Source organism: Centruroides vittatus, unplaced genomic scaffold (assembly GCF_030686945.1).
Source record: "Centruroides vittatus isolate TY-2023 unplaced genomic scaffold, ASM3068694v2 scaffold_384, whole genome shotgun sequence".
In the NCBI taxonomy this organism is placed as follows: Eukaryota; Metazoa; Arthropoda; class Arachnida; order Scorpiones; family Buthidae; genus Centruroides; species Centruroides vittatus.
Window position 1 is genome coordinate 607,241 of NW_027122705.1, and position 21,976 is coordinate 629,216.

The 21,976-nt window shown below is 29.7% G+C and overlaps 2 long non-coding RNA genes across 2 annotated transcripts; both read left to right on the forward strand.

Moving 5' to 3' along the window:
• Window positions 1-14,023: 14,023 nt before the first annotated feature.
• Window positions 14,024-15,140, forward strand: LOC136988689 (uncharacterized). The gene is made up of 3 exons (XR_010882797.1): window positions 14,024-14,093; window positions 14,170-14,259; window positions 14,972-15,140. It is a non-coding gene; the product is annotated as an uncharacterized lncRNA (long non-coding RNA).
• A 5,567-nt stretch (window positions 15,141-20,707) lies between these two features.
• On the forward strand, window positions 20,708-21,711 carry LOC136988691 (uncharacterized). Its single transcript, XR_010882798.1, has 3 exons — window positions 20,708-20,777; window positions 20,854-20,943; window positions 21,656-21,711. It is a non-coding gene; the product is annotated as an uncharacterized lncRNA (long non-coding RNA).
• Window positions 21,712-21,976: the final 265 nt, after the last annotated feature.

Here is a 21,976-nt window from a genome sequence, read left to right on the forward strand (position 1 = left end):
TTTTTATTACGTGGATTCATAGATTTTGCGTTGTTTTTAACGGATAAAAGGTGGAAATTTTACTCTGAATATAGAACTTGTTTTTCAGAATATGCTACTTTACAGAAAGAAAAGTTGAAAATAATTTATTTTTTGACAATTTGCGAGAACTGATCTTTGTTTGGATGTAAATGAAGGCATGTATTATAGGTTTACTAATTTATTTGTGCATATAATTATCTAGTTCTAGTTTCGAAACATTTATGGTTTTTAGTGTTTATAAGCGTGTTATTTAGACATGTCTACCAATTTAGTGCTAAAACGTAGAACTACGTCAAAGAAGAATACAAACTTTAATTAGCAAGTAGTCCCTTTATTAGCAAACTAATTTGTTGGTAGATTTTTTTACATTTAAAGTGTAATTACATGAAACTAAATGGATGTGAACATAGAAAGTAGAATATGGCAAGACTAATAGATAAAACTATTATTACATATTACTCGATCAGAAAAATTTATACTTGAAGAATTTTGTTTTGATAATTATTGCCTAGGGTTTATGTCGAAAATATTTTTCAGTTATATTTGTAATTACAGTTAATTCGAATAGTAATGGCGCTTAAATATTTATAGAATTAATTGAAGTTTTCGAATTTTGTTTTGAGGAAACTGAGGAAGGCAAGAGTATCTACAGTTGTATAATGAACTGAATTTAAGTAAATTAGGTGACTTTGTATGTTTCGATGTAGTTTTTTATAATATTACGATATACGAACTTTCGATTTTGTAAATTGTATTATACTAAAAAATAAAGTTTTTCGTTATTCTCCTACTTAATGATGTATTTATAATGTTTCTGAACTAAATAATACTTATTAAATTGAAATCCGAGCTTTACAAAGTACTATGAATATTAGAGAAGACCGTTTTACTATAAACTACTACGTTTTACTACAGCTTACTCCAATGTTGATTCTACGAAAAGTAGGTCAGACAAGGACCGTTAGACTAATGACGTAGGCTGTTTACTTTTTCCGGTTGCATCGGTGCACTCCCGATAGCGTCATTTACAGAAGTCACACCTACTTTTTTCTGACGCGAGCCAATTAGGAATATTAATTTTTTTAACCAATCAGATGACGGCGGGAGATTTAAATTCGATTTATGTCGATAGATGGCCGTCTAAAATTTCATATTTATTTTAATTTTCTTTCTTTTATTGTAATTTCTCGAGAACTAAAGGATATTCCAAAACAAAGTTGGAGAACCCAACTACTCGTGAAAATTCTACGACTTCACGAAATGGTCCAGGTATTTTATAAGAATTTTTTAACGACTATAGTCGTCCTTCACCACTGCCACTCGATCGCCTTGGACGACTATTCTCGTCCTTCACTGTTAAGAGGTTAATGTTTAAATTGACCGAAGAGAAGCATATTAGCCCGAAACAAGCTACATTCGCATGTAATGATTGTCTCAACTAAATAACAGGAAGAAGGAAAGCCAAGTGATCGTCGTGAGCAGAATATTGTGTTCATAGTAAACAAGAATCAAGCACGACACGGTTTCAAGTCATAAATCAAGCTATTGAAATAGAAACAGCTGGCTTTAACCTTGGGAAAACGTGACCTATGTAAAGAAGATACAAGGTGTGATCACTATAACTTTAACAGATTTAACCTTTTAACAGTGAGGGACGTAAATAGACGTTCAAGGCGATCGAGTGGCAGTGGTGAGGGACGTCAATAGACCTTAAAAAATTCTTATAAAATACCTGGACCCTTTCGTGAAGTCGTAGAATTTTCACGAGTATTTGGGTTCTCCAACTTTGTTTTGGAATATCCTTTAGTTCTCGAGAAATTACAATAAAAGAAAGAAAATTAAAATAAATATGAAATTTTAGACGGCCATCTATCGACATAAATCGAATTTAAATCTCCCGCCGTCATCTGATTGGTTAAAAAAATTAATATTCCTAATTGGCTCGCGTCAGAAAAAAGTAGGTGTGACTTCTGTAAATGACGCTATCGGAGATGCACCGATGCAACCGGAAAAATGTAAACAGCCTACGTCATTAGTCTAACGGTCCTTGTCTGACCTACTTTTCGTAGAATCAACATTGGAGTAAGCTGTAGTAAAACGTAGTAGTTTATAGTAAAACGGTCTTCTCTAATATTCATAGTACTTTGTAAAGCTCGGATTTCAATTTAATAAGTATTATTTAGTTCAGAAACATTATAAATACATCATTAAGTAGGAGAATAACGAAAAACTTTATTTTTTAGTATAATACAATTTACAAAATCGAAAGTTCGTATATCGTAATATTATAAAAAACTACATCGATACATACAAAGTCACCTAATTTACTTAAATTCAGTTCATTATACAACTGTAGATACTCTTGCCTTCCTCAGATTCCTCAAAACAAAATTCGAAAACTTCAATTAATTCTATAAATATTTAAGCGCCATTACTATTCGAATTAACTGTAATTACAAATATAACTGAAAAATATTTTTCAACATAAACCCTAGGCAAAAATTATCAAAACAAAATTCTTCAAGTATGAATTTTTCTGATCGAGTAATATGTAATAATAGTTTTATCTATTAGTCTTGCCATATTCTACTTTCTATATTCACATCCATTTAGTTTCATGTAATTACACTTTAAATGTAAAAAAATCTACCAACAAATTAGTTTGCTAATAAAGGGACTACTTGCTAATTAAAGTTTGTATTCTTCTTTGACGTAGTTCTACGTTTTAGCACTAAATTGGTAGACATGTCTAAATAACACGCTTATAAACACTAAAAACCATAAATGTCTCGAAACTAGAACTACATAATTATATGCACAAATAAATTAGTAAACCTATAATACATGCCTTCATTTACATCCAAACAAAGATCAGTTCTCGCAAATTGTCAAAAAATAAATTATTTTCAACTTTTCTTTCTGTAAAGTAGCATATTCTGAAAAACAAGTTCTATATTCAGAGTAAAATTTCCACCTTTTATCCGTTAAAAACAACGCAAAATCTATGAATCCACGTAAAAAAAATTTATCGCAGTGAATTTCGAAAAAACAAGAAACACAGAAACACCAAACCGCACGCTATTAAATTTTCCTGCCAATTGATTAATATAGTCATGCTCCTGTAAAAATTTTATCACATGACGAAAAGTTTTAGAATAAATGCTAAAAGTATCACAAAGCACTCAGCAAAATATACATATGCATACACTTAACACCTTATTCTTGCCGAGAAATATAAATTTAAATTTATTTAAAACAAACAAACGTTTTCAGCCTGATTCACAGGCCATCTTCAGGTTTAGAATACATTTGAATTAAAAATTCTATCATTGGAACACAAAATTCAAATTCAAAAATAATAAGATACATTTAAACAAAAAAATTAATTAAATAGACAACATAAATGCCAATAAAATTAAAATATATAAACATGCAAGAAACGAATATATAAGTATTAATAAATGCAATATTAAGACATTCAATAAAATTGCTATAACTATTGGTTAGAGCCCTTATTAAACTTTCTCAACCATGAACTTCCACGCAGAGGGTAGACTTTCTGCGTCCCTCGCATTTAGACAGCCTTCTTGTAATCTACTCCTATAAATCTGCAACTTTTCTGCTGTCAATGCCAAAGATGGAGAAGATAAAGGGTTTATGATGGTCGCCTCATTCCATTTAACTATAGCTCCTGGCGCTTGCGCCATTTGGGACAAAATTGTTGCATTAGACTTCTTTCTGATGTTATAACTATGCTCCTTGATTCTAAGCCCTAAACTTCTAGTGGTTACTCCAATGTAGTCTCTTTTAACGCCCAATTGCATGTTCTCATATGGAATTTTATAAACTCCTGCTTTCTCCTCTGATTTTATACTATCCTTATCATTCCTGAGGATTTTGTATAAATTAGGCGCCCTTTTTAAAAGCATTCTCGAACCTTTTTTGTGTGCAATCTCCTTCATGACTGCATTCATACTTTCATTATACGTAAATTTTACGTTTCTATTAGGAGCATTTTTAAAAAACCTTTTTTCGATGTTGGCTTCATATTTTCTAATTATTCCCAGAATCGTACTTTTTTGGTAACCTAGGGCCTTGGCTACGTCTATTATTCTATTTAATTCTTTCCTCCTGTCTTGTACTCTTTCACAATACAAAAATGCTCTTCTTATTAAAGCTCTGAAAGCCGCAATTTTATATTTATACGGATCCTTGGATTGGGAGGGAATATACAAAGGGCTGTGTGATGGTTTAATAAAAACGTTAGTGGACAGGTGGCCTTTTTTGAATGTAATATCAATGTCGAGAAAATGCAGATTCAAGGAACTCTTCTGTTCCAATCTTAAAGTAAGGCCATCACTGTTATCGTTGATCTTATCCAAAAAATCCTTGATTCTGCTGTTATTTCTCCATAATATAAATAAGTCATCAACGTATCTGCTAAAATACATGATATCATCCTTAAAAACATGGAGAAATAATATTATGGAGAAATATAATTTATATGGAGAAATATAATATATATTATGGAGAAATAAAGAAGTAGGGAGTTTGGCTAGTTTGGTCTGCCGTGAATCTTGCTTCGCTTTTAATGGACAGGTCTACAGACAGAGAAGAGGGGTCTCTATGGGAAGCCCGCTTTCAGGGATCCTATGTGAATTGGTGGTTCGAAGGCTGGAAAGAAGAATTTTTCATGTTTTTAAGGATGATATCATGTATTTTAGCAGATACGTTGATGACTTATTTATATTATGGAGAAATAACAGCAGAATCAAGGATTTTTTGGATAAGATCAACGATAACAGTGATGGCCTTACTTTAAGATTGGAACAGAAGAGTTCCTTGAATCTGCATTTTCTCGACATTGATATTACATTCAAAAAAGGCCACCTGTCCACTAACGTTTTTATTAAACCATCACACAGCCCTTTGTATATTCCCTCCCAATCCAAGGATCCGTATAAATATAAAATTGCGGCTTTCAGAGCTTTAATAAGAAGAGCATTTTTGTATTGTGAAAGAGTACAAGACAGGAGGAAAGAATTAAATAGAATAATAGACGTAGCCAAGGCCCTAGGTTACCAAAAAAGTACGATTCTGGGAATAATTAGAAAATATGAAGCCAACATCGAAAAAAGGTTTTTTAAAAATGCTCCTAATAGAAACGTAAAATTTACGTATAATGAAAGTATGAATGCAGTCATGAAGGAGATTGCACACAAAAAAGGTTCGAGAATGCTTTTAAAAAGGGCGCCTAATTTATACAAAATCCTCAGGAATGATAAGGATGGTATAAAATCAGAGGAGAAAGCAGGAGTTTATAAAATTCCATATGAGAACATGCAATTGGGCGTTAAAAAAGACTACATTGGAGTAACCACTAGAAGTTTAGGGCTTAGAATCAAGGAGCATAGTTATAACATCAGAAAGAGGTCTAATGCAACAATTTTGTCCCAAATGGCGCAAGCGCCAGGAGCTATAGTTAAATGGAATGAGGCGACCATCATAAACCCTTTATCTTCTCCATCTTTGGCATTGACAGCAGAAAAGTTGCAGATTTATAGGAGTAGATTACAAGAAGGCTGTCTAAATGCGAGGGACGCAGAAAGTCTACCCTCTGCGTGGAAGTTCATGGTTGAGAAAGTTTAATAAGGGCTCTAACCAATAGTTATAGCAGTTTTATTGAATGTCTTAATATTGCATTTATTAATACTTATATATTCGTTTCTTGCATGTTTATATATTTTAGTTTTATTGGTATTTATGTTGTCTATTTAATTAATTTTTTTGTTTAAATGTATCTTATTATTTTTGAATTTGAATTTTGTGTTCCAATGATAGAATTTTTAATTCAAATGTATTCTAAACCTGAAGATGGCCTGTGAATCAGGCTGAAAACGTTTGTTTGTTTTAAATAAATTTAAATTTATATTTCTCGGCAAGAATAAGGTGTTAAGTGTATGCATAAATGCTAAAAGTTTTAAAAAATTATTTCATGAAATTAGATGAATTTAATTAATACACAATAACTAAATCTGTTTAATAAAGGTTAATAATTTACCACTATAATTATGCAAATTAGATATAAAAAAGATCGCTGCGCAAATTCTCCCGCCAACTATACGTCATGGAAAAACTTACGATGTCAATGCGATTGAAAGTTTCCCACTAAACACTGACAATTTTATATAATTATTTAACTAATCCAGTCAAATTTAAATAATATAAAATGTCTAGATCTGTTTAATAAAGATTATCACAAATATTATTACAAATATGCAAATTAGATATGAGATAGGTCACTAGGAAATCTCCCGCCAAGATATAAATAGCTTTCGGTCACGTGTTCACCAAGAAATATGTTTAAAATTTAATTTTTCAGCTTACATAAACTCGTACAATAAATGAGTATTTCTTCGAAAGAAGTCGATATACACGAACAAATAATAATTATTTAATAATGCTTTTATCCATTTTAAGTTGATATTTTAAAAATTAAGCAATTTAATTTGTGTGGCTTTTATAATTTAGAGTTTCCGAGTATTTTACTGTGAAATTCAATTTAGTAAACAGAAACAAAGTTAGGTTATTAAGTATAAACAGCACAATACAATAATTTATACGTAAAGTTGAGTGTAAATACAGAAAAAAATCGAATTATATCAAAGATGGGAGAAACAAGCTTACATCCCCAGAACAGAGCTTATAATTCGTTGTTATTTTCAGCCTGTTTCTACTTCGACTGTTTTTTGTTTGTAAAAAGTTAATGTTTTAAGATGTTCTTAGTGAAGAAACATAAAAGTATCGAAATATAATATTCACACACACAAAAATATTCATGTATGTCGACATTAGAAATTTGAAATCAATTATAGAATGTCCTGGATAGAGATATCGTGTGATTGTCTGTTTCTTCTGTCTTATTTTGTTTTTCTACGTGAAAATAAGATATCTTTTATAACTATTGATAATATAAACATTTTGTTTCTTTATATATCACCTTCAATTACAGCTGCAAACTTTAACACATGGAGCATGTGAGAAAGTATTATTGTATAGATTATTACATTTTTATGAATACACCTGAGACTCGTGACAATATAGGCCTATATTAACCTACTTTAAGTGTCAATATTTTATTTAGAATCATTTTAAACGTTATTATTACATCAAATTATGAAATGGAATGTTCCAAGTATAGGAGTAAGAGGGAGGGGAAAGAAGCCATGCGTGGGGAAAAAATGAGTTTTTATCTAAATTATAATAAAATTTACTTATATTTACGATAAATATCGATAATTTTCTTTTGGAGAAATGTATCTTGATAAAATTAATTATCTATATGAATGAAACTTTCAATAATACATTAGTTACAATGACTGACGTTCCTTTCTTACCCTTTCTGTAGTATGTCTTGTGTATTAAACATAGTTTCCTAGATTATAGCATAATAATGTGTAAAAAAACTAAAAATTCGTTAATTTGTAAACGCAGATACTATCACATAAAAAGCATACTGTATCCTCTGTATATTTAAAGTCAGTTATTCGCGATTGAATTTTTCTAAATAAACCTGTTTAATCCGTAATTTATTTGACAGAAAGAAATTGTTTATGGCCGTATTTCATATATCTAATGTTTTTCTCGTGATATTATTTTTAATATCGGAAAAAAATATACATTTCTAATATGGACATACATCAATATTTTTAATTCTGAATATTATATTTCGATACTTTTATCTTTCTTCACTAAGAACAAAGTACTTTTATTTTAAAAAATTAACTTTTTCCCAAGATAAAACAGTCGAAGTGGGAACCAGGCTGAAAATGACAATGAGTATATGAGCTCTGTTCGAGGGATGTCAGCTAATTCGTCACATCTTTGATATAATTCGTTTTTTTTCTGTATTTACACTCAATTCACGTAAAAATTATTCTATTGTCCTGTTTATAATTAATAGCTTGTCTTTGTTTCTGTTTACTGAATGGAATTTCACAGTAAAATATTCGGAAACTAAATTATAAAAGCCAAACAAATTAAATAGCTTAATTTTTACAATATCCACTTAAAATGGATAAAAGCATTATTACATATTTATTATTTATTCGTGCATATCGACTTCTTTCGAAGAAATAATCATTTATTGTAAAGTTTTTATAAGCTGAAAATTATTCTGTTGTCTTTGATGAAATTTGTTACAGTTTACTAATTTTTACAGAAACATTAAATTTTAAACCAGGACATAGTTAAAATTTATTAATTTGTACACAAACATTAAACTTTTTGACATATTTCTTCGTATTTCTTGGTGATCACGTGACCGAAAGCTATTTTTATTTTGGCGGGAGTTTTCCCACATTGATCTTTGTCCTATCTAATTTGCATATTAGTGATAGTACATTACTAATCTTTATTAAACAGATCTAGACATTTTATATTATTTAAATTTGACTGGATTAGTAAAATAATTATATAAAATTTTTAGTATTTTTAGGAAAACTTCAATTCAGGATGATGTAAGAGTCATCCATGGTTCGCGGGAGAATTTGCGCAATGATCTTTTTTATATTTAATTTGCATAATTATAATGGAAAATTATTAATCTTTATTAAACAGATTTAGTTATTGTGTATTAATTAAATTCATCGGATTTTGATGAAGAACTCTTTAAAACTTTTAGCGTTTATTTAGAAACTTTTTGTCACCTGATGACATTGGACAAGAGCATTTTCGTTTTTGTCTATTGTATATGATCAGTTCGTGAAGTGCGGTTTAATGATTCTTTGTTTCTCGTTTTTTCGAAGTTCACTGCGATAATTTTTTATTACGTGGATTCATACATTTTGCGTTGATTGCAATGGATATTTAAAGGCGTAAAGTTTACTGTGAATTAGTTCTAAATTCAGAAAGAAAGTTGAAAATAATTTATTTTTTCGACAATTTGCGAGAACTGATTTTTGGATATTACATATGGATATAAATGAAGGTATGTATTATTGGACTACTAATTTATTTGTGTTTATGTGTATTGTTGTACTGTAACTTAGTTTGTTTTACTATGTTAGAGAAAGTAGGTCACACATTGGATTTCTGACATAAAACTGTCTGCTTTTTCAGAGTGAAGCAGACCCTCTCAGTGAAGTGTGTTTTAGGGAAGTTATGCTTTTATTTCTGATGCATGCCAATGATGAAAATTGTTTTTAAAATTAAATATCGGTCAATGACGATAACATATGTTATAAATGTGAAGATGAATATAAAAATATTTCTACATTTTTTGTTGTTTCTTAAAAATTAATTTATTTAAATTTATTATATGTCAAGTAAGTTTATTTACAAAATGCTAATATTTTAATTCGCTTTAATATTTCGGTGTAAATTTGAACAACGAATTTTAAACTTTTAAATAAAAGATAAACTGAAATTTTCTTTTATTTACAATGATTACGTCACTTCTACAGAATGTAGAACACGAGACGACCTTCACCCACATTTCAGTCTGGGGGGAAAGGCCGCCAGTCGTCGTAGTTGTAAACGTAACAACCTTTACGTCATCTATTGTTGTGGATGAAATTCGTTAACTGTCAATTACATTTTCTTGAATTTGATTCGCAAGGTTGGAAAAAATCGTCATTACTTAAATGCCTAAAACTTTAAAAAATTATATAAAATTGAAAATAAATTCAAAACTTTTGGAAAAATCGTAACGGATGGAAAATCAAAAAAGAATTTATTATAAATTTTTTTTGAAAAATTTTGCAAAAAATTACCGCGAAAAAAATTCATATATAAAAATATTATATGACAATAAAGAACGATTTTTTCTTTACTAGACGTAACTGTTTAAAATTTTTTTTTCCTAACGGAAACGAGAAAAACGCGTGGGAAAATTCTTAAAAAATTTCCCACGCTTTAGCTCCACAACTAAGTGGAAGTGCTACGGCTGACTGTTCCACTGTTAAGAGGTTAAGATACCTTAAAATACATCTTAAAGAGAAAACAATTTTGAGAACACTCTTTCTACCAAAATCAATTTCAGAAGTTATACCCCCAAGAGATAGAATAAATATTAATTTTAAAATACTAAGATCTGCCATAAAGTTTAAGTACTTAAAAATTAGAAGATTAAAACGAACCTTAAGAAAATCTTTAAAAGAATCTAGTACACAAAGCAACGACATACAAATTGAGGATAACAAGAATCATAAAAGAAACATAAAGAGGTACGCTGTTAACAAACATAAAAAACTAATAGAAAAGTTTGAATATCTGACAATAGAAGAAATGCAGGAATGGAAAAAATCACTAATTTTGAATAAAACACAAGTTACAATACCTGAAGAAATAGACGAAATATTAGAGGAAGGACTCGATTTCTACGGCCCTAACAAATGGGAAGTAATAGACATACTCCCTAATCTAGATCACATACTCACCGGCATGCCTGAAACAGAATCGAACTCTTTTAAGATAAATTTTAGTAATAAGATAAAGAAATATGTGACAAGAAGTAAAGGGAAGACAGTTATAAGAGACAAAAATTATTTACAATATAAAACCAAAATAGATAAATTATATAATTTTTTAAATAATAATAATTTGGATATAATTAAAGCTGATAAATCTAAACAACTAATTATAGTAACCAAGGAATGGATTAAAACAAAAAAATTAGAAATAGTAGAAAATTCGAAATTTAGAGAATTGCCTATAGATCCGAAAAAAGTCATTTTTCTGGAATTAAAGAAAAGAGTTACGCTGCTACAAAAGCAAAAAGAATTAGATAATAAACAAAAATGGTTCATACTCAGCGAGGATAATGAACGCACGCCTAAACTGAATATCCAATTAAAGACTTACAAGATTGGTGAGAAAGTCAGGCCAATTGTTGACTTTAGGAATTCCACATTGTATAACCTAAAAAAATTTCTTAAACATGAACTGAGCCAATATCAAAATTCGTATTACTCCGTTAAAAACACTGATAAACTGTTGCATGAACTGAAAAAACTGAACATTGAAGAAATATATAAAATTGCCAGCTTAGATATAGTGGACATGTACCCGTCGATAACATGGGATACGATCGAAAATAAACTCACACAACTTAACATGAAAAAAGAAAAAATAGATTTAATAGAATTTTGTTACCGTAGTAATTATTTTCAAATAAACGACAAATACTACACACAAGTCGAAGGTATCAGCATGGGGTCGGTTATAAGACCTAAATTGGCCGAGCTGATAATGATCGACATTCATAAACTGATTGATAATATAAACGGAATAAAATTTTACAGGAGATACGTCAATGACATCTTGATTATATATAATGAAACACAAGTAAAAATAGAAGAAATAATTAAACTGGCAAATAATATAAGCGAAACTATACAATTTAAAGTGGAAGAAGAAGACAACATAGAGCACAAGTTGAGTTATTTAGATATTACGATAAAACGCAGAAAAAATGAACTCGAGTTTGAAGTTTATAAAAAACCGTGCGCAATAAACACAACCATAAAATACAGCTCAAATATCCCTTTACATATAAAAAGGAACATTTTTACCATGGAATACAAAAAAATCATAAACAAAACAAGTAAAATAATTAATACGCAAAAAAGTATATTGGATCTAAAGAAAAAATTCTTCTTAGATGGTTATCCGAGACGACTACTTGACGCATGGGAAAAAAAGCTTAACAATCCGGATATCACTATAAGTAAAAAAGAAAAATTAAAACCTAAATACGTTGCGTTCCCATACATTAAAGGGTTATACGAAAAAAAATAAAGAAACTCAAAAAATTAGTATCAAATTAGCACCCAAGTATGACAAGCTATCCGCCAGAATCAAAGCTAGGCAGACCGTTAAAAAAGAAGCACAACCAATAGAGGAAATGCGGAATATAGTTTACCAAATCCCATGTACAAGCAGTACTAAAAACGTTTATATAGGTGAAACAAAGAGAAAAATGAAAATAAGACTCAAAGAGCACGTAGCAGATCTTAAATATCGTAGAATTAATTCAGCGTTCCTCGAGCATTGCACGATAAACAGCTGTAACATCGATCAAAATAACGTAAAAATTTTACATAAAGAACCTAAAGAATATAATAGGAAGTTTAAAGAAAGTGTGGAAATTTTCAAGAGTCAGAACAGCATCAATAAATATCCAAGCGTTAAGATTAATGGAAATTGGTTAAAAATATTATAAAACATATTATAAGAATTAATATACACTAAAATCTTCATTCTTAGTTACGAAAATCCAACTCCGCATCAGTTAACCTCGGACACGAAAGAATATGCTAATGAGCACGACAGTTGAAGTGCCGAGAAGCAACAGTGTGATTGTAGTCGAAGTTTTAAAGTTAAAAAGTTTGTAAAGTTAAATAGTTTTAAAGTTAAAATGTCTGTAAAGTTAAAGTTTTAAAAACAATGTTCTTAACATCAGTAGCAAGCGTCATCGTCTTAATGTTTAGTTGACTGAAGAGGGGCATATTAGGCCCGAAACGAGCTACATTCGCATGTAATGCTTGTCTCAACTAAATAACAGGGAGAAAGAAAGCCAAGTGATCGTCGTAAGCACTATATTGTGTTCATAGTCAACAAGAATCAAGCACGACACGGTTTCAAGTCATTAATATCTACGGAATTCAAAGTGTTCTTGAGAAAATTGTGTCCTCGTATTAGTAATATAACAATTTCAATATCAAAATATTTTCTGATCCAGTAAACAAGTAAATTCATTTCAATTAACAATGTAAACACATTAAATGGGAATGCGTATACACACAAAATGACCATTAACTTTCAAGGTACAGAGAAAATTTATTGATTCCATTCTAAATTAGCATAATTCGCATTATTCCATCATAAATTAACATTATAGGTACTAGCTATCCGAGCAAATGTCATTATATAACTTGCAGTTTTCAGTAATTTTGCAGTATGATTAGTTTCATACAAAGAACAGCAGCATGAATCTAAATAGCGAACAAGAAGTTTGCATGAATTGTTTCCTCGAACCCTGCTGGAGAACAAATCTCATTTTCGGTTTGGATCCTTTACAAATTTGCACCTGTATAAACCCAATTTCCGAACAGAAATATTTAAAGTTGAAAAATATCTACATTCAATTCGTACAATTTACATCCTGGCAATTCACTGCACTTTTCTTGTGGCAATCATTGCCAAGTTTAGGAGAATATGCATTGTGTCTTGGATGGTATGATGTTTTCAGAGGTGACGCTGCTATAATGAAGACTGCATTTCTATCTCTATTTCTCACGTGGTCAATCACTGTAACTTTTCTGAGCAGCAACAAGTTCAATCTGATTACCAGACTAAAAAACAGATTCTTCTATGAAAAAATGATTCTCGAGAATAACGTTCTAGTAAGAAATGCCTCCCTTTGTGTATCGTTTATTGTCATAACATTAATAATCACTTTTCATATTTTGAATCTGACTGTTTATTATCCTGCTGTTGTAAATAAGCAACACTTTCAACTTGAATCCCTGCTATGCACTGTCAATACTGGATTTACAACAAGTTTAACTATAGGCGGAATAGCACATTTTTTACTGTTAGCTGCGTTTCTGATTCTTGTACCTCATAAAGAATTCGAAGAACTTTTTTGCGAATTATCTTCGACAAGAAGAACTGATAGAAATGCGAAAATAAAATTACAAAATGTGATGATTCATCACCAAGAATTGTGGAATTTTATGAATCAGTTCAACACAAAATTTAACTTAATTAGCATAATTCTATACTTTGGAATAACTTGGAGCACAAGCTTCCTGTATTACGCCTATTTGCATATTGATATGCATGAGTATTTTAAAATTTCGATCTTTACGTTGGCGATTATTTTTTCGTTCATTTGCATTATTTGTGGTTGTATTCTCTGTAGCATCGCTTTTACGGTACTTACATTAGATTAAGTGGCGCTTTATATTCATTAAATTAATATAATTTTAAATTTATAGATGCAAAATGGATTTCAAGACATTCGGCAATTTGCAACTTGTGATTTAGAACTACAAGAAAAGCTTAAAGTATCTCATGATTTTGTTTTTATAATAAATGAGATCTGGTTTGGTTAATTTAATATTAAATACTGTTTCTTTTTAGATATTGAACTTTATGAAGAGATTTGGTAAAGTTTCCTTGTGTCTATCGGTTGGCGGTTTCTTCTTCATCAATAAGAAAATTCCTGTCAAGGTAAGTTTACTGACTGTAGTTGTTCGATATTTTAGGCACAATAATATTCAAGCACTTCTCAAATTACGCCTGATTAACACATAATTTTAAATGAAGACGATAAAAAAATAAATACACATTCATGACTCATAATTTTGTGTTTGCACGTTTACCTTTCCGTTGTTAGTGGTGTATGGTACATAATGTTGGATAGAGAATTTTCAAACATTTTGTAGAAACACAGTAAACGTAAAAAGTTTTTTAACTATTATATATTTGGACTTCCAATAAAGTTTTACAGTGCAATTGATTTTTGCAGAACTTTTGTCAAATTTACTTATTTCGATTTCAGGTAAATATTTTGTTATAAATAAACAGCTGCTCAACAGTAAATTGCTAAAATAAAGTAACAGTAAAATTTACAATGTTCTTTTTTAACTTGAAATTGTAACTTACCCAAGTTGTTAGTATTTTCTTTGTATTACATGTTTCTGTAAATTGATTATTATAATTACATCTTATCATTCAAACAGTATTTATTGTGTAGCTGTTGAATTAAATTCACTTGCATAGACCACAACTATAGTGCGTTGATTAGTTTAAATCACAAAAATGTGCATAAAATACGTGGAATTTAAAATACTCGTGACTCATAACGAACTGTCGTTAATTTTAAAAATAGTAATAATATCACTATTTTAATTAATATTTTAAAATATATTTCCATTTTCAGATGGCCACAACTTTGCATTCTGTGTTTTCTGGATTAGTGAAATTGAAGATGTCATCAAAATTCCGTGAAACATGTAATGAGGTCTTTGGAAATATTTCACTTGCGAATGAGAAGAATTAATTTTATTTCGTTTTAACAGATTTTTCACAAATTTACAATAATTGATTTATTAGAGAAATGAACAGAATAAAGTTTGTATCGCAGCTCTGGGTAAATAATGAGAAAAAAGTTAAAAATATTAACAAAATCAACAAATTAAAATCAGCCAATTCATTTTTGTTTTTAAATATATGATTACAACGAAAATTACACTGAAGCAGATTTCGTATGAAAATTATTTTCGATTACTTGATTTTTATTATTATAATTTATTAATGACTTGAAACCGTGTCGCGCTTAATTCTTCTTAATTACGAAACACAATATAGTGCTTTGACGATCACTTGGCTTTCTTTTATCTTTTATTTAGTTGATACGGAATCACGTGATCACCAGTTCGTGAAGTGCGGTTTAATGATTCTTTGTTTCTCGTTTTTTCGAAGTTCACTGCGATAATTTTTTATTACGTGGATTCATACATTTTGCGTTGATTGCAATGGATATTTAAAGGCGTAAAGTTTACTGTGAATTAGTTCTAAATTCAGAAAGAAAGTTGAAAATAATTTATTTTTTCGACAATTTGCGAGAACTGATTTTTGGATATTACATATGGATATAAATGAAGGTATGTATTATTGGACTACTAATTTATTTGTGTTTATGTGTATTGTTGTACTGTAACTTAGTTTGTTTTACTATGTTAGAGAAAGTAGGTCACACATTGGATTTCTGACATAAAACTGTCTGCTTTTTCAGAGTGAAGCAGACCCTCTCAGTGAAGTGTGTTTTAGGGAAGTTATGCTTTTATTTCTGATGCATGCCAATGATGAAAATTGTTTTTAAAATTAAATATCGGTCAATGACGATAACATATGTTATAAATGTGAAGATGAATATAAAAATATTTCTACATTTTTTGTTGTTTCTTAAAAATTAATTTATTCAAATTTATTATATGTCAAGTAAGTTTATTTACAAAATGCTAATATTTTAATTCGCTTTAATATTTCGGTGTAAATTTGAACAACGAATTTTAAACTTTTAAATAAAAGATAAACTGAAATTTTCTTTTATTTACAATGATTACGTCACTTCTACAGAATGTAGAACACGAGACGACCTTCACCCACATTTCAGTCTGGTGGGAAAGGCCGCCAGTCGTCGTAGTTGTAAACGTAACAACCTTTACGTCATCTATTGTTGTGGATGAAATTCGTTAACTGTCAATTACATTTTCTTGAATTTGATTTGCAAGTTGGAAAAAATCGTCATTACTTAAATGCCTAAAACTTTAAAAAATTATATAAAATTGAAAATAAATTCAAAACTTTTGGAAAAATCGTAACGGATGGAAAATCAAAAAAGAATTTATTATAAATTTTTTTTGAAAAATTTTGCAAAAAATTACCGCGAAAAAATTTATATATAAAAATATTATATGACAATAAAGAACGATTTTTTCTTTACTAGACGTAACTGTTTAAAATTTTTTTTTTCTTAACGGAAACGAGAAAAACGCGTGGGAAAATTCTTTAAAAATTTCCCACGCTTTAGCTCCACAACTAAGTGGAAGTGCTACGGCTGACTGTTCCACTGTTAAGAGGTTAAGATACCTTAAAATACATCTTAAAGAGAAAACAATTTTGAGAACACTCTTTCTACCAAAATCAATTTCAGAAGTTATACCCCCAAGAGATAGAATAAATATTAATTTTAAAATACTAAGATCTGCCATAAAGTTTAAGTACTTAAAAATTAGAAGATTAAAACGAACCTTAAGAAAATCTTTAAAAGAATCTAGTACACAAAGCAACGACATACAAATTGAGGATAACAAGAATCATAAAAGAAACATAAAGAGGTACGCTGTTAACAAACATAAAAAACTAATAGAAAAGTTTGAATATCTGACAATAGAAGAAATGCAGGAATGGAAAAAATCACTAATTTTGAATAAAACACAAGTTACAATACCTGAAGAAATAGACGAAATATTAGAGGAAGGACTCGATTTCTACGGCCCTAACAAATGGGAAGTAATAGACATACTCCCTAATCTAGATCACATACTCACCGGCATGCCTGAAACAGAATCGAACTCTTTTAAGATAAATTTTAGTAATAAGATAAAGAAATATGTGACAAGAAGTAAAGGGAAGACAGTTATAAGAGACAAAAATTATTTACAATATAAAACCAAAATAGATAAATTATATAATTTTTTAAATAATAATAATTTGGATATAATTAAAGCTGATAAATCTAAACAACTAATTATAGTAACCAAGGAATGGATTAAAACAAAAAAATTAGAAATAGTAGAAAATTCGAAATTTAGAGAATTGCCTATAGATCCGAAAAAAGTCATTTTTCTGGAATTAAAGAAAAGAGTTACGCTGCTACAAAAGCAAAAAGAATTAGATAATAAACAAAAATGGTTCATACTCAGCGAGGATAATGAACGCACGCCTAAACTGAATATCCAATTAAAGACTTACAAGATTGGTGAGAAAGTCAGGCCAATTGTTGACTTTAGGAATTCCACATTGTATAACCTAAAAAAATTTCTTAAACATGAACTGAGCCAATATCAAAATTCGTATTACTCCGTTAAAAACACTGATAAACTGTTGCATGAACTGAAAAAACTGAACATTGAAGAAATATATAAAATTGCCAGCTTAGATATAGTGGACATGTACCCGTCGATAACATGGGATACGATCGAAAATAAACTCACACAACTTAACATGAAAAAAGAAAAAATAGATTTAATAGAATTTTGTTACCGTAGTAATTATTTTCAAATAAACGACAAATACTACACACAAGTCGAAGGTATCAGCATGGGGTCGGTTATAAGACCTAAATTGGCCGAGCTGATAATGATCGACATTCATAAACTGATTGATAATATAAACGGAATAAAATTTTACAGGAGATACGTCAATGACATCTTGATTATATATAATGAAACACAAGTAAAAATAGAAGAAATAATTAAACTGGCAAATAATATAAGCGAAACTATACAATTTAAAGTGGAAGAAGAAGACAACATAGAGCACAAGTTGAGTTATTTAGATATTACGATAAAACGCAGAAAAAATGAACTCGAGTTTGAAGTTTATAAAAAACCGTGCGCAATAAACACAACCATAAAATACAGCTCAAATATCCCTTTACATATAAAAAGGAACATTTTTACCATGGAATACAAAAAAATCATAAACAAAACAAGTAAAATAATTAATACGCAAAAAAGTATATTGGATCTAAAGAAAAAATTCTTCTTAGATGGTTATCCGAGACGACTACTTGACGCATGGGAAAAAAAGCTTAACAATCCGGATATCACTATAAGTAAAAAAGAAAAATTAAAACCTAAATACGTTGCGTTCCCATACATTAAAGGGTTATACGAAAAAAAATAAAGAAACTCAAAAAATTAGTATCAAATTAGCACCCAAGTATGACAAGCTATCCGCCAGAATCAAAGCTAGGCAGACCGTTAAAAAAGAAGCACAACCAATAGAGGAAATGCGGAATATAGTTTACCAAATCCCATGTACAAGCAGTACTAAAAACGTTTATATAGGTGAAACAAAGAGAAAAATGAAAATAAGACTCAAAGAGCACGTAGCAGATCTTAAATATCGTAGAATTAATTCAGCGTTCCTCGAGCATTGCACGATAAACAGCTGTAACATCGATCAAAATAACGTAAAAATTTTACATAAAGAACCTAAAGAATATAATAGGAAGTTTAAAGAAAGTGTGGAAATTTTCAAGAGTCAGAACAGCATCAATAAATATCCAAGCGTTAAGATTAATGGAAATTGGTTAAAAATATTATAAAACATATTATAAGAATTAATATACACTAAAATCTTCATTCTTAGTTACGAAAATCCAACTCCGCATCAGTTAACCTCGGACACGAAAGAATATGCTAATGAGCACGACAGTTGAAGTGCCGAGAAGCAACAGTGTGATTGTAGTCGAAGTTTTAAAGTTAAAAAGTTTGTAAAGTTAAATAGTTTTAAAGTTAAAATGTCTGTAAAGTTAAAGTTTTAAAAACAATGTTCTTAACATCAGTAGCAAGCGTCATCGTCTTAATGTTTAGTTGACTGAAGAGGGGCATATTAGGCCCGAAACGAGCTACATTCGCATGTAATGCTTGTCTCAACTAAATAACAGGGAGAAAGAAAGCCAAGTGATCGTCGTAAGCACTATATTGTGTTCATAGTCAACAAGAATCAAGCACGACACGGTTTCAAGTCATTAATATCTACGGAATTCAAAGTGTTCTTGAGAAAATTGTGTCCTCGTATTAGTAATATAACAATTTCAATATCAAAATATTTTCTGATCCAGTAAACAAGTAAATTCATTTCAATTAACAATGTAAACACATTAAATGGGAATGCGTATACACACAAAATGACCATTAACTTTCAAGGTACAGAGAAAATTTATTGATTCCATTCTAAATTAGCATAATTCGCATTATTCCATCATAAATTAACATTATAGGTACTAGCTATCCGAGCAAATGTCATTATATAACTTGCAGTTTTCAGTAATTTTGCAGTATGATTAGTTTCATACAAAGAACAGCAGCATGAATCTAAATAGCGAACAAGAAGTTTGCATGAATTGTTTCCTCGAACCCTGCTGGAGAACAAATCTCATTTTCGGTTTGGATCCTTTACAAATTTGCACCTGTATAAACCCAATTTCCGAACAGAAATATTTAAAGTTGAAAAATATCTACATTCAATTCGTACAATTTACATCCTGGCAATTCACTGCACTTTTCTTGTGGCAATCATTGCCAAGTTTAGGAGAATATGCATTGTGTCTTGGATGGTATGATGTTTTCAGAGGTGACGCTGCTATAATGAAGACTGCATTTCTATCTCTATTTCTCACGTGGTCAATCACTGTAACTTTTCTGAGCAGCAACAAGTTCAATCTGATTACCAGACTAAAAAACAGATTCTTCTATGAAAAAATGATTCTCGAGAATAACGTTCTAGTAAGAAATGCCTCCCTTTGTGTATCGTTTATTGTCATAACATTAATAATCACTTTTCATATTTTGAATCTGACTGTTTATTATCCTGCTGTTGTAAATAAGCAACACTTTCAACTTGAATCCCTGCTATGCACTGTCAATACTGGATTTACAACAAGTTTAACTATAGGCGGAATAGCACATTTTTTACTGTTAGCTGCGTTTCTGATTCTTGTACCTCATAAAGAATTCGAAGAACTTTTTTGCGAATTATCTTCGACAAGAAGAACTGATAGAAATGCGAAAATAAAATTACAAAATGTGATGATTCATCACCAAGAATTGTGGAATTTTATGAATCAGTTCAACACAAAATTTAACTTAATTAGCATAATTCTATACTTTGGAATAACTTGGAGCACAAGCTTCCTGTATTACGCCTATTTGCATATTGATATGCATGAGTATTTTAAAATTTCGATCTTTACGTTGGCGATTATTTTTTCGTTCATTTGCATTATTTGTGGTTGTATTCTCTGTAGCATCGCTTTTACGGTACTTACATTAGATTAAGTGGCGCTTTATATTCATTAAATTAATATAATTTTAAATTTATAGATGCAAAATGGATTTCAAGACATTCGGCAATTTGCAACTTGTGATTTAGAACTACAAGAAAAGCTTAAAGTATCTCATGATTTTGTTTTTATAATAAATGAGATCTGGTTTGGTTAATTTAATATTAAATACTGTTTCTTTTTAGATATTGAACTTTATGAAGAGATTTGGTAAAGTTTCCTTGTGTCTATCGGTTGGCGGTTTCTTCTTCATCAATAAGAAAATTCCTGTCAAGGTAAGTTTACTGACTGTAGTTGTTCGATATTTTAGGCACAATAATATTCAAGCACTTCTCAAATTACGCCTGATTAACACATAATTTTAAATGAAGACGATAAAAAAATAAATACACATTCATGACTCATAATTTTGTGTTTGCACGTTTACCTTTCCGTTGTTAGTGGTGTATGGTACATAATGTTGGATAGAGAATTTTCAAACATTTTGTAGAAACACAGTAAACGTAAAAAGTTTTTTAACTATTATATATTTGGACTTCCAATAAAGTTTTACAGTGCAATTGATTTTTGCAGAACTTTTGTCAAATTTACTTATTTCGATTTCAGGTAAATATTTTGTTATAAATAAACAGCTGCTCAACAGTAAATTGCTAAAATAAAGTAACAGTAAAATTTACAATGTTCTTTTTTAACTTGAAATTGTAACTTACCCAAGTTGTTAGTATTTTCTTTGTATTACATGTTTCTGTAAATTGATTATTATAATTACATCTTATCATTCAAACAGTATTTATTGTGTAGCTGTTGAATTAAATTCACTTGCATAGACCACAACTATAGTGCGTTGATTAGTTTAAATCACAAAAATGTGCATAAAATACGTGGAATTTAAAATACTCGTGACTCATAACGAACTGTCGTTAATTTTAAAAATAGTAATAATATCACTATTTTAATTAATATTTTAAAATATATTTCCATTTTCAGATGGCCACAACTTTGCATTCTGTGTTTTCTGGATTAGTGAAATTGAAGATGTCATCAAAATTCCGTGAAACATGTAATGAGGTCTTTGGAAATATTTCACTTGCGAATGAGAAGAATTAATTTTATTTCGTTTTAACAGATTTTTCACAAATTTACAATAATTGATTTATTAGAGAAATGAACAGAATAAAGTTTGTATCGCAGCTCTGGGTAAATAATGAGAAAAAAGTTAAAAATATTAACAAAATCAACAAATTAAAATCAGCCAATTCATTTTTGTTTTTAAATATATGATTACAACGAAAATTACACTGAAGCAGA